Source organism: Rana temporaria, chromosome 12, assembly GCF_905171775.1.
Source record: "Rana temporaria chromosome 12, aRanTem1.1, whole genome shotgun sequence".
Classification (NCBI taxonomy): Eukaryota; Metazoa; Chordata; class Amphibia; order Anura; family Ranidae; genus Rana; species Rana temporaria.
The window spans coordinates 126,199,478-126,225,091 of NC_053500.1; the positions used below are offsets into that span (position 1 = coordinate 126,199,478).

Below are 25,614 nucleotides of genomic sequence, written 5' to 3' on the forward strand. Positions count from 1 at the left end.
TCCTAGCACAACAAGTGCTAAAATACAGCAGATAGGTGTCCCCTCAGACACTCAGGAACTTAATGTATTGGCAACAAGCGTTGAACAGGGATCATGGCTTTCACCTATTCACCACCTACCCGTAGGTCAGACTGAACTGGAGAAGCTGTTCCAGACCCAGAAAGAAATACTGGAGATGATTACCATGTTGATGACTCGTCTGGTGAAACCCCAGACAGAAGAAGTCCTGCCACTCAAGGCTCCAGAGACTCCTACCATTAACCATCCTATGAAACAAACACAGAGAGTCTGCTTTAAATGTGGAGGAGTAGGACATCTCAGGCGAGTGTGCCCAAGCCCAGTAACTGAAACAAAAACCAAACAACTGGGGGAAAAACTTCAGAGGGCCCCTGTGAAGGAGTCAACTGGGCGCCCGGTTGCAATAGCGAACTCCACACCGACTCATATACCCCTGACCACTGAGGTCACCAACAAGCCAGGATGGAAAAGAGAGAGACCCCCAAAACCAAAGGCGAAGGTACAAGCCACCAGGCAGGTCAAAGGTACTGCAATCAGTGGATTTCCCCCCAAGTTAGTGGGACCCTCCCCAATTGTTCCCATCCAAGTAGAGGGGATTTATACGAAAGCCCTGCTGGACACTGGAGCCCAAGTAACCTTGCTCTACAGGGATTTCTATGACAGACATCTCAAGCACCTGCCGTTACAGAAATTGGAGGAACTAGAGATATGGGGATTAGGCACTCAGAACTTCCCATATGATGGTTACCTGCCGGTCAGACTCACCTTTGACCCAAGTACAGCAGGAGAGGCTGAGACTTTCGACACCTTGGCCATAGTGTGCCCTCGCCCCCCAGGGGCTAACAAAAATTCCCTCATCATTGGGACGAACACTAACTTGGTGAGGAGGCTACTTGCACCGCTTGTGCTGCAGAAGGGGGCCCTCCCCACTAAAATACATCCAATGTTGGCCCAGACATACCGAGACCTTAGACAGGAGGAAGAGGCTCCTGAAGAGGGAGTGGGAAAAATCTGGCTCCTGGATAGGGAAAAGAGGTTAGTCCAGCCGGGTGAAGTAGTCTGCCTGAGAGCCTCCGTCAAGTTAAGCTGGAAAAAAACAGGTCCTTTCATTGTCCTTGAAAATACAAGCCAGGAAGAAAAAAAGGGGTTAGAACTTATCCCTGAAGTATTGCCCACCAGGGCATTGAAGAGGACTCACGGCAAAGTTCCAGTCAGTGTCCGCAACACAGCAGCTGTGCCAGTGAGGGTGCCAGCCAGACTACTGTTAGGACAGGTCAGCCCAGCAACTCCAGTCGCAGCATGTGGTTCGACGGAAGGACCAACAGCAGAAATCCCTGTAGAAGAATTCTGCCCAAAGAATACGCCTCTGACTCCGGCATGGAGAGAAAGAGCTAAAGCCCAACTTCTGAGATGGAGGGCAGCTTTCTCAAAAAGTGAATTTGATGTGGGTTTGGCAAAGAGTGCCACCCACCGGATTCGACTGGAGGAAGACAAGCCGTTTCGTGAAAGGGTTAGGCGAATCCCATTGGGAGATCTGGAAGATTTGAGGGAACAACTGGCTGAACTCAAGAGGACTGGCATTATCCGGGAGTCCAGGAGTCCTTATGCCTCCCCAATAGTGGTGGTCAGGAAGAAGAACGGGTCCCTACGCCTATGTATCGATTACAGGACCCTGAACCGGAGGACCATTCCTGACCAGTACACCACACCTCGGATAGAGGATGCTCTGCAGAGCCTGTCTGGAGCGAAGTGGTTCAGTGTGCTGGACTTAAAGAGTGGGTATTATCAGATCCCCATGTGCCCTGAAGACAAAGAGAAGACCGCTTTTATCACCCCAGTCGGATTCTTTGAGTTCAACCGGATGCCGCAAGGCCTGTCTGGGGCCCCAGCAACGTTCCAGAGGTTGATGGAAAAAACAGTGGGTGACATGAACTTACTTGAAGTACTAGTTTACCTGGATGACGTCATAGTATTTGGAAGAACGTTGGAAGAGCACGAAGAACGCCTGGAGAAGGTCCTGAAGAGACTTCATGATGGTCTGAAGCTCTCTATGGAAAAATGCCAGTTCTACCAGCCCTCAGTGAATTACCTGGGACACATTGTGTCTGAAGAGGGAGTGGCAACCGATCCCAAGAAGTTAGAAGCTGTCACTTCTTGGCCAAGGCCCACCAACGTGACTGAACTCAGGTCATTCTTAGGCTTCTGTTCGTACTACAGAAGGTTCGTGGAGGGGTTCGCTAAAATAGCCCACCCACTCACTGAGCTCCTGAAGAAACAGGAAGAAGTTAGTGTAAGCCCAGATCAGTCAAGGAAACCAAAAGAAGGGCCCAGAAGGAAGAAAGAGTCCATCCAGGACCAGTGGACTCCAGGATGTGAGGAAGCCTTCAGACAATTGAAGTGGAGCCTTACCACTGCTCCGGTTTTGGCCTATGCAGACCCTGCCAAACCATACGAGTTGCATGTGGATGCCAGCCGTGACGGACTGGGAGGAGTGCTCTATCAAGAGCATGAAGGGCATCTGCAGCCGATCGCCTATGTGAGCAGAAGTTTGATTCCTGCCGAAAGAAACTATTCGAATCACAAGCTTGAATTTCTGGCTCTGAAGTGGGCAGTGGTAGACAAGTTGAAGGATTACCTTTACGGGGCTGAATTTGTGGTAAAGACGGACAACAACCCCCTCACATACCTGCTCACAACTGCAAAGCTGGACGCCACCGGTCACAGGTGGCTAGCTGCTCTCTCGGCATTTACCTTCAGCCTGAAGTACAGACCAGGGGTTGGTAATCGAGATGCGGATGCTCTATCAAGAAGGCCTCATGACCCCCGAAATCCATCAGAAGACTGGACTCAACTTACTCCAGAGGGGGTAAGAGCCCTTTGTGAAGGGACAAGTCTACACGGGAGAGGTGGGGCCAGAGCTGAAGAAGTGGGAGTATCCTCAGCGGGAGTACCCAGGTGCTATTGCAACATCTCCCAGGTTGTACAAGAGGGTCTCCCCAAGCTATCCAGAAAGGATCTCAGGAGAGATCAGGAGGAAGATCCACTGTGTGGGCTGGTGCTGAAGGCATTGGAACATCAACAGTCTGATGTGCTGCAGAAGAGCCCCAAGAAGGAAGCCCAGCTGATACTGAAAGAATGGGATCGGTTGCAGTTGCAACAAGGGGTGGTCTACCGAAGGGGCCCCTCTGATGATCCAGAAGCAAAGTGGCAGCTGCTCCTGCCGGAAAAGTACAGAGAGAGGGTACTGATTGCTTTACACGATCATCATGGTCATTTGGGAGCCGAGAGGACTTTCCAACTAGTAAGGGACAGGTTCTACTGGCCTCACATGAGGAAAGAAGTGGAGAGTTACTGTCATTCCTGCCTCAGGTGTATACAACGAAAGACATTGCCCCAGAGGGCTGCCCCAATGGGCCATTTGGAGAGCCAGGGACCAATGGACCTGGTCTGCATAGACTTTCTTTGTTTGGAATCCGATCTGAGTGGGCAGGGGGACATCTTGGTGGTAACAGATCACTTTACCCGTTATGCCCAAGCATTTCCTACTAGAGACCAGCAAGCAACCACAGTAGCAAAGACTCTCGTGGAAAAGTTCTTCGTCCATTATGGCTTACCTCAACGGATACATTCGGACCAAGGAAGGGACTTTGAGAGCAAATTAATAAAAAGACTGTTGGATCTACTAGGCATACAAAAGTCCAGGACTACTCCTTATCACCCACAAGGGGACCCTCAACCGGAAAGGTTCAACAGGACTCTCCTGAATATGTTGGGGACATTGACTGCAGAACAGAAACCCCATTGGAGTAAACACATTACTGCACTGGTTCATGCCTACAACAGTACCAAAAGTGACGCCACTGGGTATTCACCTTACAGATTGATGTTTGGCCGTGAAGCCCGATTACCAGTGGACCTGGCTTTTGGTTCCTCCTTGGATCACACATCAGAGACCTCCCATAGAGGGTATGTGGACAGGCTGCGGAGGAGCCTAAAGATAGCTTACGAACAGGCTCAAGCCACCTCGAACTCCAGAGTCAACAGGAACAAGAGAAACTTTGACCTGAAAGTAAGAGTTCAGGATCTTCAACCAGGTGACCGGGTTTTGCTGAGGAATCTTGGCATCCCAGGCAAGCATAAGTTGGCTGATCGTTGGAGATCACAGCCTTATGTTGTGTGTAGGAAGCTTCCAGGGCTCCCAGTGTATGAAATCAAGCCAGAAGGAAACACTGGGCCAATAAAAACCTGGCATCGGAATCACCTTTTACCTCTCACTGAGGCAGTCAGGATAAGCACAGAGGAGGAATTCCCATCCACATCCACCGATGTGTGTAGGCCAATAACCAGATCTCAGCTTGCACCCTCTACAGATGAAGATGAGGAAGTGGAGATAAGTTGGCTGTGGCCTCCGGAAACTTCAGAAACAGACGCTGATATCTCTTCAGAAGTAGAGGAGGATAATAACGGAACTCTCAGGGCAGAGGCCCCAGAATTTGTGCCGGCAACTCATCTTGCAGAAGAGCCCAGTACTCTTATTTACTCTCCATTTTTAGTCACTGAGAGGAGGGATGACGACATTTGTCAAAAAGGAATGGATACCCCGAAAGTGCAAAGAGCAAAGAGAGACATTCGCCCACCACGCAGACTGACTTATGATACATTGGGCGAATGCTCTGAAGCATCTCAGTTTGTCAGCAAAAGAAACCTTGAACTGTCTGGTCCCTCTACTTTTGATTCAGTAAGGGACAACCCCACCTCACCCCTTGGCACATCTGTACCAGACACAGTAGTATCAGCTGTGAGTGCACAGGATAGCTCCCCATCATATGACAATTGGTGGGAAGCTCCTCTGTCTGTATTGTATAACCGTATAGAGGCTAAAATGCAGAATAGAGTTAGCAATTTGAACCTCTTTGGAGGACCAAAGAGATAAAGTAGGGGGAGTGTGTAGCGCTGACATTCTTGTATATTGATGTGTGTTTGCATACTTTAATACAACGTCTATGGACATTGCTATGTTTAAGTATTTGGAGCCATCTATTGACCAAATACTGGTAATGTAGAGAGATGTTTTGTTTAGGATTTTGGTTGCCTTGGAGACGAGGAGAGACCCAAATACTGGTAATGTAGAGAGATGTTTTGTGGAGGATTTTGGTTGCCTTGGAGACGAGGGGAGACAGAAGTGTAAACAAAAGGCTTCTGGATGCTGATGCCGAGCTGCTGGGGAGGGAAGGCTGAGCTCGGAGAGCTAGAGGACAGTGGCCGGATTGCAGAGACAGAGAGACACTCATCCGAGCATCAGAGAACCGGATCCATCCAGCGGAGCTGAACAGAGCTGACGGAGAAGCAAGTTGCAGTCACAGGACCCTGAACAAAAGTTACTACCCGGAGCTCCGATCCAGTGGGTGAGCGGGTCACGACCCACAGTTTGCTAAGTTTACACGCAGTTAGACTCATATACAGGCCTCACTGGGATTTATAGTTCCACAGAGGAGCAGAGGAACTGAAACTGAGAAGGCTTGGGGCCTATCTAATTTGACGTTTCAAGCGATTTTAAAATAGTTGTTGCAGTTACACCAGGAGCATTTTCACTTCAATTTGACTCATCAAAACTGTGGATTACAAATCATTTTAGCTAGCGAAGAAAAGAAGATCCAAGACCAAGTACTTTAAGTGAGATCTCACGCATAGCTAATAAAGTAGGGGGAGCTCCCAGGTATAAAATGTTTATGTATACTGTTTTCAAATAGCTTATGTTTAAATCAATTGTGCGGTCGTCTTACGTTGGGATGACAGCACAATTACTGTAATCACTTCTTTGCATATTTCACAGTAAAATATATCTCTGGTTAAGTATCCAGTTGTTGTGGCGTACTGTTTTTCTCACTCCAAGTGCAGTCAGTGGATCCTGGGGTTATAATACAGGTATTTTGTATTGTCTTACATTGTATTGTATTGCATTGCATCACAGCTGTGCCAAGGGGATTGAGCCAAGTTAGTGGGGTTTATTGGTAGAGTGCAGGCCCAAATTAAACCAGCAGCTCCTTCGGGGGTCAGTGCTACATATATATATATATATATATATATATATATATATATATTAGAGGTCGACCGATATATCGGTCGGCCGATATATCGGCCGATATTTGGCCGTTTTTAAGAAATCGGCATCGGCCGATTATTGTAAAAAAATCGGCCGATTTTCGGCTGCCGCGCTAAACCCCGCTCCACGAGAAATTAATCCTTCAGCCACGCTGCTGGTAGCCTGCGCGCCGGCCCCTCCCCCCCCTACCTCGACGGGCTGTAGCAGAAAGCAAACTTGTCACAAGCCCGAGCAGCTGCAGTAGTTGCTTGTCTGCGCGAAGAGATCACAAAAGCTTCCTACAGCCCGTCGAGGTAGGGGGGGGCGGGGCCGGCGCGCAGGCTACCAGCAGCGTGGCTGAAGGATTCATTTCTCGTGCTGCTGGAGACTGGGGTAATGTACAGTATTCCTATCATCTCTGATAGGTGCCTCGGCTCTCTAGTGATTGTACTCCAACTCACGTGGGAGCTCACAGGTGTCATCCAATGGACAGTGCTGGAGGGAACAGTGTGTACATGTTAGAGCACACACCTCTCCTGTATACACACTCATTTTATATATATCCATCCCCACCCACGGCCAGCTCCATCCATCCATCCATCCCCCTTCACAATACATCCCCCACCCACAGCCAGCTCGCTCCATCCATCCATCCCCCTTCACAATACATCCCCCACCCACGGCCAGCTCCATCCATCCATCCCCCTTCACAATACATCCCCCACCCACGGCCAGCTCGCTCCATCCATCCATCCCCCTTCACAATACATCCCCCACCCACGGCCAGCTCCATCCATCCATCCCCCTTCACAATACATCCCCCACCCACGGCCAGCTCCATCCATCCATCCCCCTTCACAATACATCCCCCACCCATGGCCAGCTCGCTCCATCCATCCCCCTTCACAATACATCCCCCACCCACAGCCAGCTCGCTCGCTCCATCCATCCATCCCCCTTCACAATACATCCCCCACCCACGGCCAGCTCCATCCATCCATCCCCCTTCACAATACATCCCCCACCCACAGCCAGCTCGCTCCATCCATCCATCCCCCTTCACAATACATCCCCCACCCACGGCCAGCTCCATCCATCCATCACCCTTCACAATACATCCCCCACCCACGGCCAGCTCCATCCATCCATCCCCCTTCACAATACATCCCCCACCCACGGCCAGCTCCATCCATCCATCACCCTTCACAATACATCCCCCACCCACGGCCAGCTCCATCCATCCATCCCCCTTCACAATACATCCCCCACCCACGGCCAGCTCCATCCATCCATCCCCCTTCACAATACATCCCCCACCCACGGCCAGCTCCATCCATCCATCCATCACCCTTCACAATACATCCCCCACCCACGGCCAGCTCCATCCATCCATCACCCTTCACAATGCATCCCCCACCCACGGCCAGCTCCATCCATCCATCCCCCTCTACAATGCATCCCCCACCCACGGCCAGCTCCATCCATCCATCACCCTTCACAATGCATCCCCCACCCACGGCCAGCTGCATCCATCCACCCCCCTCCCTCCATCCACAGCCAGCACCATCCATCTCTCCCCCTCCACAATGCATCCTCCACCCACGGCCAGCTCCATCCCTCCATCCCCCTCGACAATGCATTCCCCACCCAGGGCCAGCTCCATCCATCCACCCCCTTCCCTCCATCCACAGCCAGCACCATCCATCTCTTCCCCTCCACAACGCATCCCCCCTCCAAGGCCAGCAACATCCAGCCATCCCCCTCCACAATGCATCCCCCAGGCACAGCCAGCACCATCTTTCCCCCTCTACAACGCATCTCCCACCCACGCCCAGCACCATCCATCCTCCTCCACAATGCATCCCAATCCAAAAATCGGCCCAAAATATCGGCCGCAAAAATCGGCCTCATATATCGGCCATCGGCTGCCCCGATTTCTAAATATCGGCATCGGCATCGGCCAGAGAAAAACCAATATCGGTCGACCTCTAATATATATATATATATATATATATATATATATATATATATATATATATATATATATATATATATATTGTGCTGTTTTCTGCATCCAAGCTTATCCTGGGTTCCGATGAAGCAGGAGTAGTATTGCCTTCGGAACGTGTTGGCTGTGTTTATATGACTTTTTATCAAAAATGTAAATGATCTTATCTGTATTCGCCCTGGTGCTCCTTTTTGTATTTAAATGGTTTGAGCTACTGTTGGGTGTCCATTGAGGGAAGTTGTGTGGGAGTTGTCATGCCAGAGCTATTGAGCTTGTTTTGTTTTCTCTTAATTAACTGAAAGTGTAAAAGTTCTGAGCTCCTCCTTGAGTATGTTGTTCTGGAGCTATAAAAAAAAAACAAAGGCAGTGGGGTACCTATGGGGGGGGGGGGGGTTGAGTGGGCGGTCCATATCAAGTGCCACACATTGGGGGGGGGCGTCAGGCCGGCGGCGGCTCTGCAGTGCTGTAACAGGGGAAAGGCAAGCTGCAGGCTGTCAGAGGTTTCCTCTGCTCGCCCCCTCCTTTCAGAACAAATCAAAGGAGACTAGGGAAGCATCATGGGACATGTAGTCCCAGAAGATCGGTGGCCTCATTTTCACCCGGGAACAAAAAGAAAACCCGGACTGGATTTAACAAAAAACTGGACTGGAGTTGGAAAAAAAATCCCGGACTGGATTTAAAAAAAACTGGATTGGAGTTGAAAAGTAGCACATCTTTCTCATGTTTATAACAGTACCACAGCAAAATGACAATTCTAAAGGAAAAAATGTAATTTAAAACCAGAGGCGGCTCTAGGCTTTGTGAGGCCTTAAGGCAAATCTTATATTTGCCTAACAGATTTCCTAACAGATTTGCCTTCCAAAATGCAAAAAAAAAATTCAAGCGATAGAAATTAATTGTATAAATTACATATATTAAGAGTCTTAGGCCTCATTCACACTACGGGCCGAACGGCCGCTCCATGCATCGCTATGGAGCGTCGGATGTCAGCGGAGACATGTCCGCTGACATCCGTCCCGATCCGATCCGCTAAAAACAGACGTATGGGGCCACGTCCCCATCCGTCCATGCGGATCGGATCGGGTAAGATCTGATGAAAACGGACATGCTGTCCGTTTTCATCAGATCGCTCCATAGGAGGACAGCGGTGCCCGACAAGCCCCTCCCCGCTCAGTGAGCAGAGAGGAGCATGTCATCCGTCGGCTCAGCGGAGATCTGCGGACAGATCTCCCACTGAGCTGACGGGAGCAGGCGGACTCCGTCGCTACGGAGTCCGCCTGTGTGAATGAGGCCTCAAATCCTACGAACTTTGAATTTACAGTGTCTAGAATTTTCTATAACCAATTACTCTTTAATCAAATATCATTAAACATATATATATTACCCGCTCACTGATTGGTTGCTAGAGGTTACTGTGCAATATTACCACTCAATGATTGGTTGCTAAAGGTTACTGCACATTTTTACAGCTCATTGATTGGTTGCTAGAGGTTACTGCACATGATTACTGCTCACTCAGTGATTGCTAGAGGTTACTGCAGATTACCAATTACTGATTGGTTGCTAGAGGTTACTGCACATTATTACTGCTCACTGATTGGTTGCTATAGGTAACTGCTTATCACTCACTGTTTACTAGAGGTTACAGCACATCATTACCCCTCACTGGGAGGCAGGGAAGTATTGTGGTGTGTAATGCAACTGTTAGGGTACAGTTGGTTGTATGACAAAATGCAGTTTGGGGTGATGTTGGCAGCATTGGTGTGAGAGGCAGAGATCATATCTCCCCTATAATAATTGGGAGTAAGGTGATAAGATGCCAGAGGTGGGGGACAGGAGGGGTGAGGATGATAATGACAGGAGGCATTGGGGTAGGATGTCAGAGGTGGGGTAGAGAGGGATGATGGGGATGTTGATGACAATGAGTGGGGTGGTGGGATGTCAGCAGAGGGGGATGATGATGACAGTGGGTGGGGTTGTAGGAAGCTGGCAGTGGGGTACAATGGGGATAAAGAGAAGGATGATGATGGGGGTAGGGTGGTTGGATGCTAGAGGTGGAGTACAGGGGGTTAATGGTAATGTTGATGACAGGGGTGGGGTGGTAGGATGCCAGGCACAAGGGGATTATGATGAGGATGGAGATGATGGTGACAGGAGGTGGGGTGGTGGGATGCCAGGCACAGGGGGATGATGAGGATGGAGATGACAGACGGTGGGATGCCAGGCACAGGGAGATGATGATGACAGGTGGTGGGATGCCAGGCACAGGTATATACACAAAGATAGCATAAAAACAAATATTTAACCACTTCCCGCCCAAGGACGTCATATTACGTCCTGGACTTTCAGTGGGGATATCTGAAAGATGCCTGCAGCCAGATGGTCACCAGTCATCTCTATGTTTGTCGGAGGCCTGGGCGCGATGTTATGACGTCACGCCCAGGTCCTGGAATGTAAACAAAGCCGCAATCGCAGTTGTAAGCATGAGATCCGTTAATTTTTTTTCACAATCTCATGCTTTTCAGCCTGAAGGAGAGATGTGAGGTCTTATTGACCCTGCATCTCTCCATAAAGAGTACCTGTTCTGAACCATTCCTATTACAAGGGATGTTTATCGGCCTAAACTGAGAAAAAAAAAAATGTATATATATTTTTGGGGGATATTTATTATAGCAAAAAAGTAAAAAAATATATATATTTTTTTTAAATTGTCGCTCTATTTTTGTTAATAGCACAAAAAATAAAAACCGCAGAGGTGATCAAATACCACCAAAAGAAAGCTCTATTTGTGGGGAAAAAAAGGGATGTCAATTTTGTTTGGGAGCCAAGTCGCATGACCGTGCAATTGTCAGTTAAAAGCGACACAGTGCTACATCGCAAAAAGGGGCCTGGTCCTTTAGCTGCATATTGGTCCGGGGCTTAAGTGGTTACGTTTCCACAGCCCAGACACAAAAGTCCTATGCTAGGTAGGAAGCTGCAGCTAAGGAATGATGTTCTTTGTTTGAGCGTTCTGACATGCATCCTCCTACCTTGTTTCAACGACAGCGCTGCAATCTGCAATTCTTGTATAACTTTATATAATTTGTAGTGCAGCTAAAATTGGGCTTTAAATAATGTCCAATGAAACAGCATATTTTCATAAATGTATGCTTAGGTGAATCTGTTTCTGGACCGTGGACATTCAAGCATTTACATACACTTAGTAGAAAATGAGCTTTAAAACACCTCCTTATGGACCTCTGTAGCTGCAGACACTGTGAAGCAATGCATCCTCGAAAATCACAGGCAGTTGTTTTCACTGAAATTGTTGTTTAAGTCTATTTTCTCAGCAGCTCAGTTCTCTCCTCCTAAAATTCCTACTCTAATAATTTACATTAGAGCAGTGGTTCTCAACCTTCTAGGGCCGTGACCCCTTGATAAAATCTCCCAAGTTGTGGGGACCCCTAACAGTAAAATAATTTTCATAGCGTAGGTTGTCAGCACCCAAGGCAAGACAAGTAATTTACGCCCCTAACCCACAGGCATTTAGCGCTCCCTGAGTCCTTGTATTGGCAATTATAATCGCAGGTAGTGTAACTCACTGTCTCCGACTTCACTGTGTCTCCAGATCTGTGGTGGCTCGTAGCAGTGACACCTATGCCAAAATCAGGAGATCGGGTCTCCTCCAGCCCCTCCCACTTCACATTCCTCGCCAGTCAGCTGACCTCTAGTATTTGCCCCCCAGCCATGCCGTAAACTGAATGGGCGCCTGCGAAGAGGCTGAGTGGGCAGCTGTGGGCTCCAGGGACAGCCCTGCTGGGTGGCTGCAAAAATGCTGGGAGAGTGATACAGGCTTCAGGAACAGTCCAGAATTCAGTGATCCCTGGTAAATCATCATTTGACCCCCGAGGGGGTCCCGACCCCCAGGTTGAGAACCACTGTATTAGAGAATAGTGGGGCTGTTGCATCACATAGGGGCTATTGGAGCTGCAGCTCCAGGCCCCTTCCTCAAGATTTGGGCAAGATTTCCTCAAGATTTTTGGGCCCATTTGCCCAAAAAGAGAAAAAAAATCACAAAAAAAAAGATCGACTTCGAGGATTGTAGCTCGGGGACCAGGGGCCACAGAGACCCCACAAATATGGGGCTCCTATCATTTATGGTTCCGGAGATAGGGGTCTGCTTGCGCAGCCTGTCAGAAGCTACATACAGAGCGGCCAGTTTAACCACTTGACCACTGGGCACGAAAACCCCCTTAATCACCAGACCAATTTTCAGCTTTCGGTGCTCTCACAATTTGAATGACAATTACTCAGTCATACAACATTGTACCCATCTGAAATTTTTGTCCTTTTTTTCCCACAAATAGAGCTTTCTTTTGGTGGTATTTGATCACCTCTGCGGTTTTTATTTTTTGCGCTATAAAAGAAAAAAGACTGAAAATTCTGTAAAAAAAAAAAAAAAAATCTAGTTTCTGTCATATTAGCAGGTTATTTCTCACACACAGCATATGCATACTACAAATTACACCCCAAAACACATTCTGCTATTCCTCCCGAGTATAGCGATACCACATGTGTGCGACTTTTACACAGCGTGGCCACATAGAGAGGCCCAACATGCAGGGAGCACCATCAGGCGTTCTGGAGCACCCAGGCCAATTCTGACATTTCTCTCCTACATGTAAAAATCATCATTTATTTGCTAAAAAAATTACATAGAAACCCAAAACATTATATATGCTTTTTTTTCAAAGACCCTAGAGAATACAATGGCGGTTGTTGCAACTTTTTATCTTGCACGGTATTTTCGCAGCAATTTTTTGAACGCGTGTTTTTTAAAAAAAAACAGTTTTGTGCTTAAAAAAAAAAAAAAACAGTAAAGTTAGCCCAATGTTTTTGCATAATATGAAAGATGAAGTTACGCCGAGTAAATAGATACCCAACATGTCACCCTTCAAAATTGCACACGCTCGTGAAATTGCGCCAAACGTTGCTACTTAAAAATCCCCATAGGCGACGTATTGCAAGGTATTGGAGTATTGAGGGTATTGCGGAGTATTGGGGGGGTATTGCAGAGTATGGGGGGGGGTATTGCAGAGTATGGGGGGGGTATTGCAGAGTATGGGGGGGGTATTGCAGAGTATGGGGGGGGGTATTGCAGAGTATGGGGGGGGGTATTGCAGAGGATGGGGGGGGGTATTGTAGAGTATGGGGGGGGGTATTGCAGAGTATGGGGGGGGGTATTGCAGAGTATGGGTGGGTATTGCAGAGTATGGGGGGGTGGGTATTGCAGAGTATGGGGGGGTGGGTATTGCAGAGTAAAATAAAAAAAATGATGAGTGCAATACTCTGCAATACCCCACCCCATACTCTGCAATACCCCACCCCATACTCTGCAATACCCCACCCCATACTCTGCAATACCCACCCCCCCAGGGTGGGTATTGCAGAGTATGGGGTGGGGTATTGCAGAGTATGGGGTGGGGTATTGCAGAGTATGGGGTGGGGTATTGCAGAGTATTGCACTCATCATTATTTTTATTTTGCAGAGTATTGCGCAGGGATGGCTGGATCTGTGACTGCAATTGTCACAGATCCAGCCCACAGTGCGGCGGCTGCTGCTGCCGCCCGATCCCCCCCCCCCTCCCTCTCCTCTCACACTGTACCGAACGGTACAGAGAGGAGAGGGAGGAACCGGCGTCATTACATGACGCCGGTTTGTTTACAAGTGATCGCGCCGTCATTGGACGGCGCGATCACGTGGTAAGGAGCCGCTTCCATTGGCTCCTTACCGCGAGTGCTGTTGCTGCGGGTCCCGTAGACCCGGCGAGCACCGGCGATCGCGTGTGCGCGCCCGCTCGGGCGCGCACAACGCAGTCTCTGGGAGGACGTACATTGACGCCCTCCTAGAGTACAGGAACCGCTCTGTAGCCGTATTTTGGCTATAGGGCGGTTACCAACTGGTTAAATACAAGCTGACACACTCTGCAGCAGACTGAGAGGATGAGATCACAGGGCTTATAATAATTATTTGTATATTACTTATGGTAATTAACCCCTTGCCACCCAGGCCGATTCTGACACTTCTCTCCTACATGTAAAAATCATTATTTGTTTTTTGCTAGAAAATTACTCAGAACCTTCAAACATTATATATATATATATATATATATATATATATATATATATATATATATATATATATATATATATATATATATATATATATATATATATATATATATATATATATATATATATATATATATATATATATATATATATATATATATATATATATATATAGAAAAACACTAAAGTTGGCACAATTTTTTTTGTAAACTAAGCGATGCTTTAATTTTTTTACAGGTTACATGTTTAGAGTTACAGAGGGGGTCTAGTTCGAGAATTATTGCTCTCGCTCTAACGATCGTGGCGCATGTAACCTCTGTGTATCTGGCTCTGATACTAGCCAGGGCCTTCCCAGGGACTGACTAGTATCTCTCCCCAGCCTGTCCCCCACACACCCTCTCACCTGCTGACCTGTGGGTGGGGGAATCACTCCTGCAGTGTTATTGTGTTCTGCCTGTGAATACAATGATCAGTGTTGCTAACTATAGCTGGCAGCACTGATTGTTTTGGGAAAAACCTGACAGGCTGGTTGTACTCAAGTCAGATAATAGATTGACTTGTGTAAAACCAGCTAGCCCATACATAGATCGACTATGGCTGGTCTCTGCTTAATTGGCGTCATTTCAATCCATGTATGTACGGCTTAACCAGTACGCATTTCCTAAACATCCTTCCACAAACCTTTACATTTTTCCTTCCCAGATTCCTTCATCCTCCTCACCTGTACATACTTTCCACACTTCTCTCCTGTACATACTGCTCACTGTCATACCCTCCACACTTCTCTCCTATACATAGTGCCCTCTGTCATACCCTACACACTCCTCTCCTGTACATATTGCCCACTGTCATACACTTCTCTCCTATACATAGTGCACACCATCATACTCTCCACACTCCTCTCCTGTGCATACTGCTCACTGTCATACCCTCCACACTCCTCTCCTATACATAGTGCCCGCTGTCATATGCTACACACTCCTCTCCTGTACATAGTGCCCACTGTCATACACTTCTCTCCTATACATAGTGCCCACCATCATACTCTCCACACTCCTCTCCTGTGCATACTGCTCACTGTCATACCCTCTACACTCCTCTCCTATACATAGTGCCCATTGTCATACCCTCCACACTTCTCTCCTATACATAGTGCCCACCATCATACCCTCCACACTCCTCTCCTGTACATACTGTTCACTGTCATATCCTCCAAACTTCTCTCCTATACATAGTGCCCACTGTCATACCCTCTACACTTTTCTCTTTTATACATAGGGCCCACTGTCATACCCTCCACATGTCTCTCCTGTACATACTGCCCACTGTCATATCCTCCCCACTCTTCTTCTTTACATACTGCTCACTGTCTTACCCTCCACACTCATCTCATGTACATACTGCTCAGCATCATACCATCCACACTCCTCTCCTGTACATACTGCTCGCTCTCATACCCTCCACATTCCTCTCCTGTACATACTGCCTATTGTCATACCCTCCTCACTCTTCTCCTGTTCATACTGCTCACTGTTTTACCCTTCACACTCATTTAATGTACATACTGCTCAGTATCATACCGTCTACACTCCTCTCCTGTACATACTGCTCACTGTCATACCCTCCACACTCCTCTCCTGTACATACTGCCCACATTCATAAACTCCTCTATTGTACATAGTGCCGGCTGTCATACCCTCCATACTAGTCTCCTCTGCATACTGTCCACTATCATACCCTCCACACTCCTCTCCTGTGCATACTGCCCACTATCATACCCTCCACACTCCTCTCCTGTAGATACTGTCCCCATCATACCCTCCACACTCCTCTCTTGTACATACTGCCCACTATCATACTATCCACACTCCTCTCCTGTACATACCGCCAGCTGTGATACCCTCCACACTCCTCTCCTGTTCACACTGCTTACTGTCATACCATGCACACTCCTCTCCTGCACATACTGTAACCCAGCCTTACCCTCCACACTCCTCTCCTGTACATACTGTAACCCAACCTTACCCTTCACACTCTACATACTGCCAACTATCTTTCTCTCCATATTCCTCTCCTGTACATACCGAGCCCCATCATACCCTCCACACTCCTCTCCTGTACATACTGCCCACTTTCATACCCTCCACACTCCTCTCCGGTACATACCACCCTCTGTCATACCCCCCACACTCCTCTCCTGTACATACTGCCCACTGCCATACTCTCCACACTCCTCTCCTGTACATACTGCACACTTCCATACCCTCCACACTCCTCTCCGGTACATACCACCCTCTGTCATACCCTCCACACTCCTCTGCTGTGCATACTGCCCACTGTCATACCCTCCACACTCCTCTCCTGTACATAGTGCCCACTGTTGGATCCTCCACATTCCTCTCTATCACCTGCACATACTTCCCGGTTTTATATAGTCCATACTCCTCTGCTACGCCTCTTACCCACAAAAACTGTTTTTTAAAATTATACTGAATATCCTTAATGTTACCAAAAGTGGGCACACTTTTGTTAGTTCAACTAAAGGAAATCTTCTCAGTCCTCATATTTGTTCTGCCCCATTATTAGTACTCATTTAATTTTGTGATTACTATTGTGATGTATAGAGGAACATAGTGGATCTCAGCTACTCTAAATATAGCACTTGTAAAAAAAAGTGTCCCTTTAAAATATTTTTGAAATGTTGGCAACTGTGCACTTAGGCACTGCCCAAGGGCCACCGGGTCAGTAGGTGGCCCCATGAGAGGCTCCTGGGATCCTGTGATAATAAAGCTGTAGTAAATTTTGCTAACATTGGTTCTTTTTAGAGGCCCTGAGGTAGGTTATGCCATAGTGTACAAATATGCACAGCATATTGGCACATTAGGGTACACTTAACCACTTAAGGACCCCCCACTGTATATATACGTCCTCTTTTTAAACATGGATATCTCAGTAACGGCAGCAGCTGCTGCCACAACTGAGATATCCATGTTTTCAGCTGGCGGCCGTGTAAACGATAACGGCGGTCTCCGCGGCAGATTCGCCGCGAGATCGCCGTTATCGGTGGCGGGAGAGGGGCCCCCCCCTCCCGCCGCTTTTCCGCGCCCTCCGCCGCTTACCGGAGCCGTCGGTAGCGGCGGAGGAGATCCGATGCTGCTGCCTGGAGAGTGAGGACTTGAGTGAGGGCAAGATGGCCCCCACCCGTCCTCATAGCTCTGCTGGGCGGAAGTGACGTCAAAACGTCAGTCCCGCCCAGCCTCTTAAAGAGACAATTTTTTTTCTGTCATTTTTTTAAATGACAAATTTTCCTTTTTTTTTTTGCATTTAAGCCTAAATATGAGATCTGAGGTCTTTTTGACCCCAGATCTCATATTTAAGAGGACCTGTCATGCTTTTTTCTATTACAAGGGATGTTTACATTCCTTGTAATAGGAATAAAAGTGATCATTTTTTTTTTTTATATTTTAGTGTAAAAAATAATAAAATCAATAAAATTAAATAAGAAAACAAAAAAAAATTTTTTTAAAGCGCCCCGTCCTGACGAGCTCGCGCGCAGAAGCGAACGCATACGCGAGTAGCGCCCGCATATGAAAACGGTGTTCAAATCACACAAGTGAGGTATCGCCGCGATCGTTAGAGCGAGAGCAATAATTATAGCCCTAGAGCTACTCTGTAGCTCAAAAAATGCAACTTATAGAATTTTTTAAAGCGTGACATGTTGGGTATCATTTTACTCGGCGTAACATTATCTTTCACAATATATAAAAAAATTGGGCCAAATTTATTGTTGTCTTATTTTTTAATTCAAAAAAGTGAATTTTTTCCAAAAAAAGTGCGCTTGTAAGACTGCTGCGCAAATACGGTGTGACAAAAAGTATTGCAATGACCGCCATTTTATTCTCTAGGGTGTTAGAAAAAAAAATATATATAATGTTTGGGGGTTTTAAGTAATTTTCTAGCAGAAAAAAATGTTTTAGTCTTGCAAACACCAAATCTGAAAAACACCTGAGGTCTTTAAGTGGTTAAATGGTCAGACTGAGCCCTCGAGTACTACGCTGTGATCAGTCCGGCGGGTCCCGGGCACTTCCAACTTCACCCAGTCTTCCTTCTGGGCTCTGTGCCTTCGGTCACTTTCCTTGGCTGGGCTGCGTTGATGTCATTCCCATGCATGTTCATACGCAACCTCTTTCTCTCATCCCCCCTTTCTCTCTCATCCTCGCTCTCTCTTTCTCATCCTCCCCCTCTCTCTCTCTCTCTTTAATTTAATTTGTTATAACAAAAAATTGTTTGTATATTTATTTATTTATTATTTATAAAAGGCCCACCAAAATCCTCAGCACCAGGCCCATGATGTTCTTAATCTGACCCTGGTTGCATCACTGGGGGGCAGGGCAGGGGAGGCTGAGCTCCTGAGAGAACCAATTCAGTACATCTTTTGCTAACTTTGGGGATGAATTGCTTCACAATGCCTGCAGCTACAATGGTCAGCAAAAGCTCCTTTTAAAGTTAATTTACTGGTTGTTAAATATCCATAACCTGCCCAGAGGTTCACTTTTAGAAAATTTGAGCTTACATATCATCTGGTTCTGCTTTTTCACACCATTTTAAAATATTAAAACATAAAATAGGAAGAATATAACCCTGAGGCCTCGTACACACGACCGAGGAACTCGGTGGGCGAAACACATCGTTTTCCTCGTCGAGTTGTTAGGCTTGTCGAGAAACTCGACAAGCCAATTTTCTCCATTCCCGTCAAGGAAAAAGAGAACATGCTCTCTTTTTGGCTCGTCGAGTTCCTCGACAGTTTCCCCGCTGAAAAATGTACACACGACCGGTTTCCTCGGCAAAAAAAATCTCCCACCAAGTTTCTTGATGGATTCTGACGAGGAAACCGGTCGTGTGTACGAGGCCTAACTCTCATAATGGCTATGAATAATGGGTGCGGTTGGTAAGTCCCCATTCACATCTAGGCGTTTTGTCGCCTGTAGTGCGACGCCGCTGCCGCCAGAGGGATGAAAAGACATTGCCCTCTATGGAGATGGTTCACATCTCCACGCCGAACGCCTGCCGCCTGAAAAAAGGTGGTACAAAACGCCGCTATTTGCCGCCGCAATTTGCGGGACAAAACGCAGCGAATTTGTCTGCCTAGATGTGAATGGAGCCTAAGGATGTTGAGAGTATACTGTCACTGGTTATAAAGAAATCTGTATATACAGAAATCTGGAGACCGCCACTGCTGACCTCTTGGAAATAATAGTTGACTGGCTATATCTGTCTTCATTGCTTACTGAGTCATTTACTCAAAAGTATAGCACCAATAAAGACGGACAGTGGCTAGACAGAGCAGCTGAAAGATCTGTTCTGTTACTACAACTGCATATGCTGGAAGGGAGGCACACTGATGTAAGGAGGGCACATGGATGGGGGGGTGGGCAAATTGAGATGGGCACTCTGAGGTAAGGGGGAGGGGACACACTGATGGAAGTGGGCAAATTGATGTAAGAGGGGGATACGCTGATGTAAGGGGGGCACTGAAGTATGGAGAAGCTCAAATGCAGGAAAGGCACTATTGTAAGGGGGGGACACTAAAATAAGGGAGAGACGTTGTAAGGGGGAATCTGAAGTAAGAGGGGACGCTGTTGTAAAGGGGGATGCTGGTGTAAAGGGGGGCTGATGCAAGGAAGGCAGTATTGTAGGGGGAAACACTGATGGAAAAGGGAATTGATGTAAGGGGGGCTCTGATGTAAGTGGGGATACTGAATTAAAGGGGGACTCTGGTGTAAGGACAGACTCTGATGTAAAGTGGGGAATTGATGTAAGTGGGGTCACAGAAATAAGGTGGGACACTGATGTAAGGGGGGGGCTCTAATGTAAAAGGGGACATTGATTTAAAGGGGGACTCTGGTGTAAGGTGGTACTCTGATGCAAGGAAGGCAGTATTTTAAGGGGTGATTGATGTAAGAGGGGACATTGCTATAAGGGTGAACTGATGTTAGGAAGAACTCTTATGTAAAAGGGGCACTGCAGTAAGGGGGGGACACTGATACAAAAGGCCACATTGATGTAAGGAAGGCAGTATTTTAAAGGGGGAATAATGTAACATGGGGCATTGATATAAAGGCAGACACTGATGTAAGGTTGGACTATGATGTAAAAGTAATTCTGATGATAGGAGTTACTCTGATGTTAGGGGGAATTCTAAAGTAAGGGGGACACTGATGTAAGGGAGGGGGCATTGATGTAAGAAGGACACATGTAAAGGGGGCATTGATGTAAGGGGGACACTGATGCAAGGGGGGCAATGATGTAAGGTGGCAATGATGTAAGAGAGGTATTGATGTAAGGGGGGTCTTGATGTAAGGGGGAAACTGATGTAAGGGGGAAACTGATGTAAGGGGGAAACTGATGTAAGGGGGACACTGATGTAAGGGGGGAATTGATGTAAGGGGGCATTGATGTAAGGGGGCACTGATGTAAGGGGGCACTGATGTAAGGGGGTATTGATGTAAGGGGGCATTGATGCAAGGGGGGCATTGATGTAAGGGGGCACTGATGTAAGGGGGGCGTTGATGTAAGGGGGACACTGATGTAAGGGGGCATTGATGTAAGGAGGACACTGATGTAAGGGGGCATTGATGCAAGGGGGACACTGATGTAAGGGGGACACTGATGTAAGGGGGACACTGATGTAAGGAGGGCATTGATGTAAGGAGGGCATTGATGTAAGGGGGACACTGATGTAAGGGGGACACTGATGTAAGGGGGACACTGATGTAAGGGGGACACTGATGTAAGGAGGGCATTGATGTAAGGGGGACACTGATGTAAGGGGGGCATTGATGTATCAATCTCAGATGATATCCCTTGGGATGAAACTAGTCAGGGCTGAACCAAGTGAAGCAGTCCGATTGTCAGTCGGCATTAGAGATCGCTCCCCTCCTCGCAGCCTGATCAGCAACGAGTGTTCGGTGATGTGGATAGCCTGACCCGACCTGGGTAAATCAGTGAGATATGCCATTTTAAAGTTTTATACATGTGAGTGTATTGGATCACGTTCTTATTGGGCGATTAAAGATTTTTAAGCAGGATCACGCTATGTGTCTGTTTCCTATCATCTTTTCTATGCATGAACCCTGAGCCATCCAGAGACACTGAGCAGAGATTGAGGCTGAGATTGCACCTGTGACACACTGATATATATTTGCTTCGCGGTAAGAGGCTACTCAAGAGGGGGTTCTCTTTTCTCACACACCCCCCCCCTCTTTCTTCTATGAGCACAGATGTGAAGCGGTGTCTTTCCAACCTATCATCTTGGGCTATAGTGGACTTTGTTTGAATAAGGATTGTTCAGTCCAGTATTTGCATTAAAGACTGCCATTCTATGGATGGGGCCTTTACGGAACCTGAAATCAGAGCTGCAATCAAATCTACACATCCTACTAAAGCACCGGGGCCGGACGGCTTCCCGGGTCACTACTATAGGAAATATTTAGATGTCTTAGCACCCCACCTTTGCTCTTATTTTAACGCCTTGAGAAATGGTAATAAGCTCCCCTGCCATGAGAACGCTGCATATATACATATGATTCCAAAACCTGGGAAGGACCATGGAGACTGTGCCAATTACCGCCCGATTTCCCTGATCAATACGGACTTAAAGATCCTCACCAAAATTTTGGCCCAGAGACTGAATACGATGATTCAGGACTACATTCACCCCGACCAGGCAGGTTTCATCCCTGATAGGCAGGCTTCTGACCAAACCCGACGGTTGATTAATCTTATTTCAGCGCTTCAATCTGATTGGGATAATGGGGGTATCAGGAGAGGGATGTTGCTTTCATTGGATATCCGCAAAGCATTCGATTCCATCTCCTGGGACTATTTGTTTAATGTCTTAGAACGTTTTGGTTTTGGACGGCGCTTTTTAGATCTTCTTCGTACATTATATGATTCCCCGAGTGCTTCACTCATGCTTAAGGGATATTCTTCCCAACCTCTGATGATCAGGCGAGGAACGAGACAGGGGTGTCCGCTATCGCCGCTGTTATTCGCGTTGGCGATCGAGCCGTTAGCGATTAAAATACGTGCGAGTGACGACATTCGGGGCATCAACTGTTGCGATTATGAACATAAGTGTTTGCTTTTCGCGGATGATCTACTGCTGACCTTGTCCTCACCGATTACCTCCCTCCCCAATTTATTAGCTATTCTAAAACCATTTTCTGAAATATCAGGACTAGAAATCAACCACAGTAAATCTAGGGCTCTAAATTTATCATTACCTAGTAATATCCAGGGGACACTTGAACAATGCTTTCAATTTAAATGGGAACCACACGCTCTCTCCTATTTAGGCATACATTTGACTTCCTCCATTAGCCAGCTATATAAAAGCAATTACCCAGGCCTCTTTAAACGATTGACAGACGATTTGGCAAGGTGGCAGTTGCATCCCCCATCGTGGTTTGGCAGATTACACTCTACAAAGATGAACATTCTACCTCGATTATTATACTTTTACCGCACTTTACCTATATCATTGCCCCGTAACGACCTTAAGCAGTTCCAACGTAGAATCTTACAGTTTATTTGGGGGGACAAAAGACCTAGGGTGAACAAGGGCACTCTATATACGCCTAGGCGGAAAGGTGGTCTTGGACTACCGGATTTGCTTAAATATTTTTACGCCGCACAGGTGGCACAATTATCGAGATTCCATTCCCAGAGGCAACAGGCTATCTGGATGACCATGGAATCTCACTCATGTCGCCCCAGCCCAATTTCTCACCTTATGTGGCTCCCAACTAAGGAGAGGCCGGCCATCCTATGCCCTACTTTGTCATTGTCTTTAGACATCTGGGATAGACTTTCCAGAACTTACAAATTTAGGTCACCCCATACCCCGTTGGCGCCCTTTTTGCAGAACACAACTTTCACCCCGGGTCTCACCCCCCAAGCATTTAATTGGTGGACTAATAAAGGTCTTATGCGGATAGCAGATCTGTGCGATCATAAGGGTATGTTGTCCGAGAGGGTCATGATTGACAAATACCATATGCCTCTAACAGAGGGTTATAGGTTCACTCAGCTTACCCACTACATGCGGACTTTGGCCCGTAAGGGCGACTTATCTACCTCTACACCCATGGAACAATTATGTAGACAGTACGACAAGATTAAAGGCCACATATCTGTGGTATATTCTATATTGTCATGTGTAGCGGCTAAGTTGAGCTATATGGTCCAGTGGGAAACCGATTTGCAGGAAACCATTGAACTAAAAGACTGGTGTGAAATGGCAGAGATGGCTTCCCGATCCCTCATCAATACCTCTATAATAGAAGCCAATTATAAGGTTTTGCTCCGTTGGTACATGGTGCCAGCTAGACTGGCAACTTTTGTGCCAGGAGCTACTCCGTATTGCTTTAGGGGATGTGGTCAACTTGGTACTATTTATCACATTTGGTGGACATGCCCCAAGGTGAGGAGGTTCTGGATCAGGGTGTATAACTTTATTTACTCCCTCACCCGGATAAACCTGCCCAAGTCGGCGAAGCAGGCGCTGTTGGGAAGTGGGGGGGTTGAGGCCCCTAAGTCTGGCAGGCGACTACTGACATTTATATTTATTTCGGCCAGGATCACCATTGCCAGAAATTGGAGGTCAGCCGCTCTCCCATTTGAACAGCTTAAGGGCAAATTATCCTGGCTGATGTTAAATGAGAGGTTGTCGGCCCTAACACAAGATAAAATGAAATTTTTTCATCAGGTGTGGGATCCTTGGATTGGTTATCTCACCAATGATACCAGTGTGCGTGGGACTTAGTTAGTTATAATTTTTAGTTCTATAGCTTGGAGATGCCGATCCGTGGTTCCCCCCCCCCCCTCCCTTTTCACTTCTTACTTTTCTCTTCTTTTTCTCTTTCCTCTCTAATTCTTTCCTTTATATCTTACTTTCTTTCTTGGACTTCTCTGTCCTTATTGCTTTTGTATGTTGTTATTAACATGACTGGATTCAGCCCATGCAGGGTTTGCTGGGCGTTGACGTCCTCTTTCCTGCCTTATACGCATTGTGTGATCATTGTCGGTCAACGATCGACCCGTAGTTGAGGGAAAGAATTGTTTGCTGTTAGTCTATGTGATCTCTATTAGATTATGTATTCTATTTTTGTTTTTCTTTTTACCAATGTTTTCATGATATTCCAACTAGAAGTTTTAGACGTCAGGGCCCTTGATATTGAAATTTCATTTGCTATTATGACTGTACAATGACTAGATACGCTTCTTGTCTGTTAATATCATTTCATCTTTTCTAATAAAAACATTGGAACATAAGACTGCCATTCTTCATGTAAGAACTTTTCTATTCCAAGGACAATATTCAATATTTATATATTTATTTGTTTAAAGTCTAAATGTTGCATATGTCCAGCGCTGCCTGGTTAATTGTGATATAATTCTGACATATTCAGGTTTTTATTCATTTTTTCACCCAGCTATTGATGTAAGGGGGACACTGATGTAAGGGGGCATTTATGTAAGGGGGACACTGGTGTAAGGAGGCATTGATGTAAGGGGTACACTGATGTAAGGGTGACACTAATGTAAGGGGGCATTGATGTAAGGGTGACACTGATGTAAGGGTGACACTAATGTAAGGGGGCATTGATGTATGGGGGACACTGATGTAAGGGGCATTGATGGAAGGGGGACATTGATTTAAGTGGGGCATTGATGTATGGGGGCACTGATGTAAGGGGGACACTGATGTAAGGGGGGCACTGATGTAAGGGGGGCACTGATGTAAGGGGGGCACTGATGTAAGGGGGACACTGATGTAAGGGGGACACTGGTGCAAGGGGGTATTGATGTAATATAGCAATTTTGTTAAAAAAAAATATTCAGTTGTAAAATAATTTTAAATGGAAATTAAATAACAAAAATAAAACAGTACTGACACCAACCTCTTTTTTGGGGGGGAGGGGTTTGGGGGCGCCAAACTAAGTCTTTGTCCCGGGTGACAGAATGTCTAGCTTTGCCACTGGCAGCCTGACATATTTTTCTAATACAAGTTTTATTTAAGAAGCTGGTGAGTGGCTGAGACCACCAGCATACCAAATGTGAATGTAACCTTGTGCTTAAAGTTTGTGTGTATGTCTTCATACTCACATTGATTATAAAAAAAAAGTAAAGAAACGTATTCACAGAACAATTTATTTTTAATTAACACAGACTGCATTATAATACAGTTTTTGATAATCAGAAAGACAATTGTTTAAAAGTAATGTATACAATGTTCAGGAATACATGGCATTAATATTGATTATTTGCATTCAAATGTTCCATTCAAACATGCTTTTCAGAAAATTGATCAAATATGATTGGTTTTAAATTG

General features: G+C 46.6%; 1 protein-coding gene across 1 annotated transcript in view; it reads left to right on the plus strand.

Annotated features, from left to right (window-relative positions):
* Nucleotides 1-25,614, plus strand: part of LOC120918789 (BPI fold-containing family C protein-like) — a 332,741-nt gene that overhangs the window by 59,512 nt on the left and 247,615 nt on the right. The window lies entirely within an intron of this gene.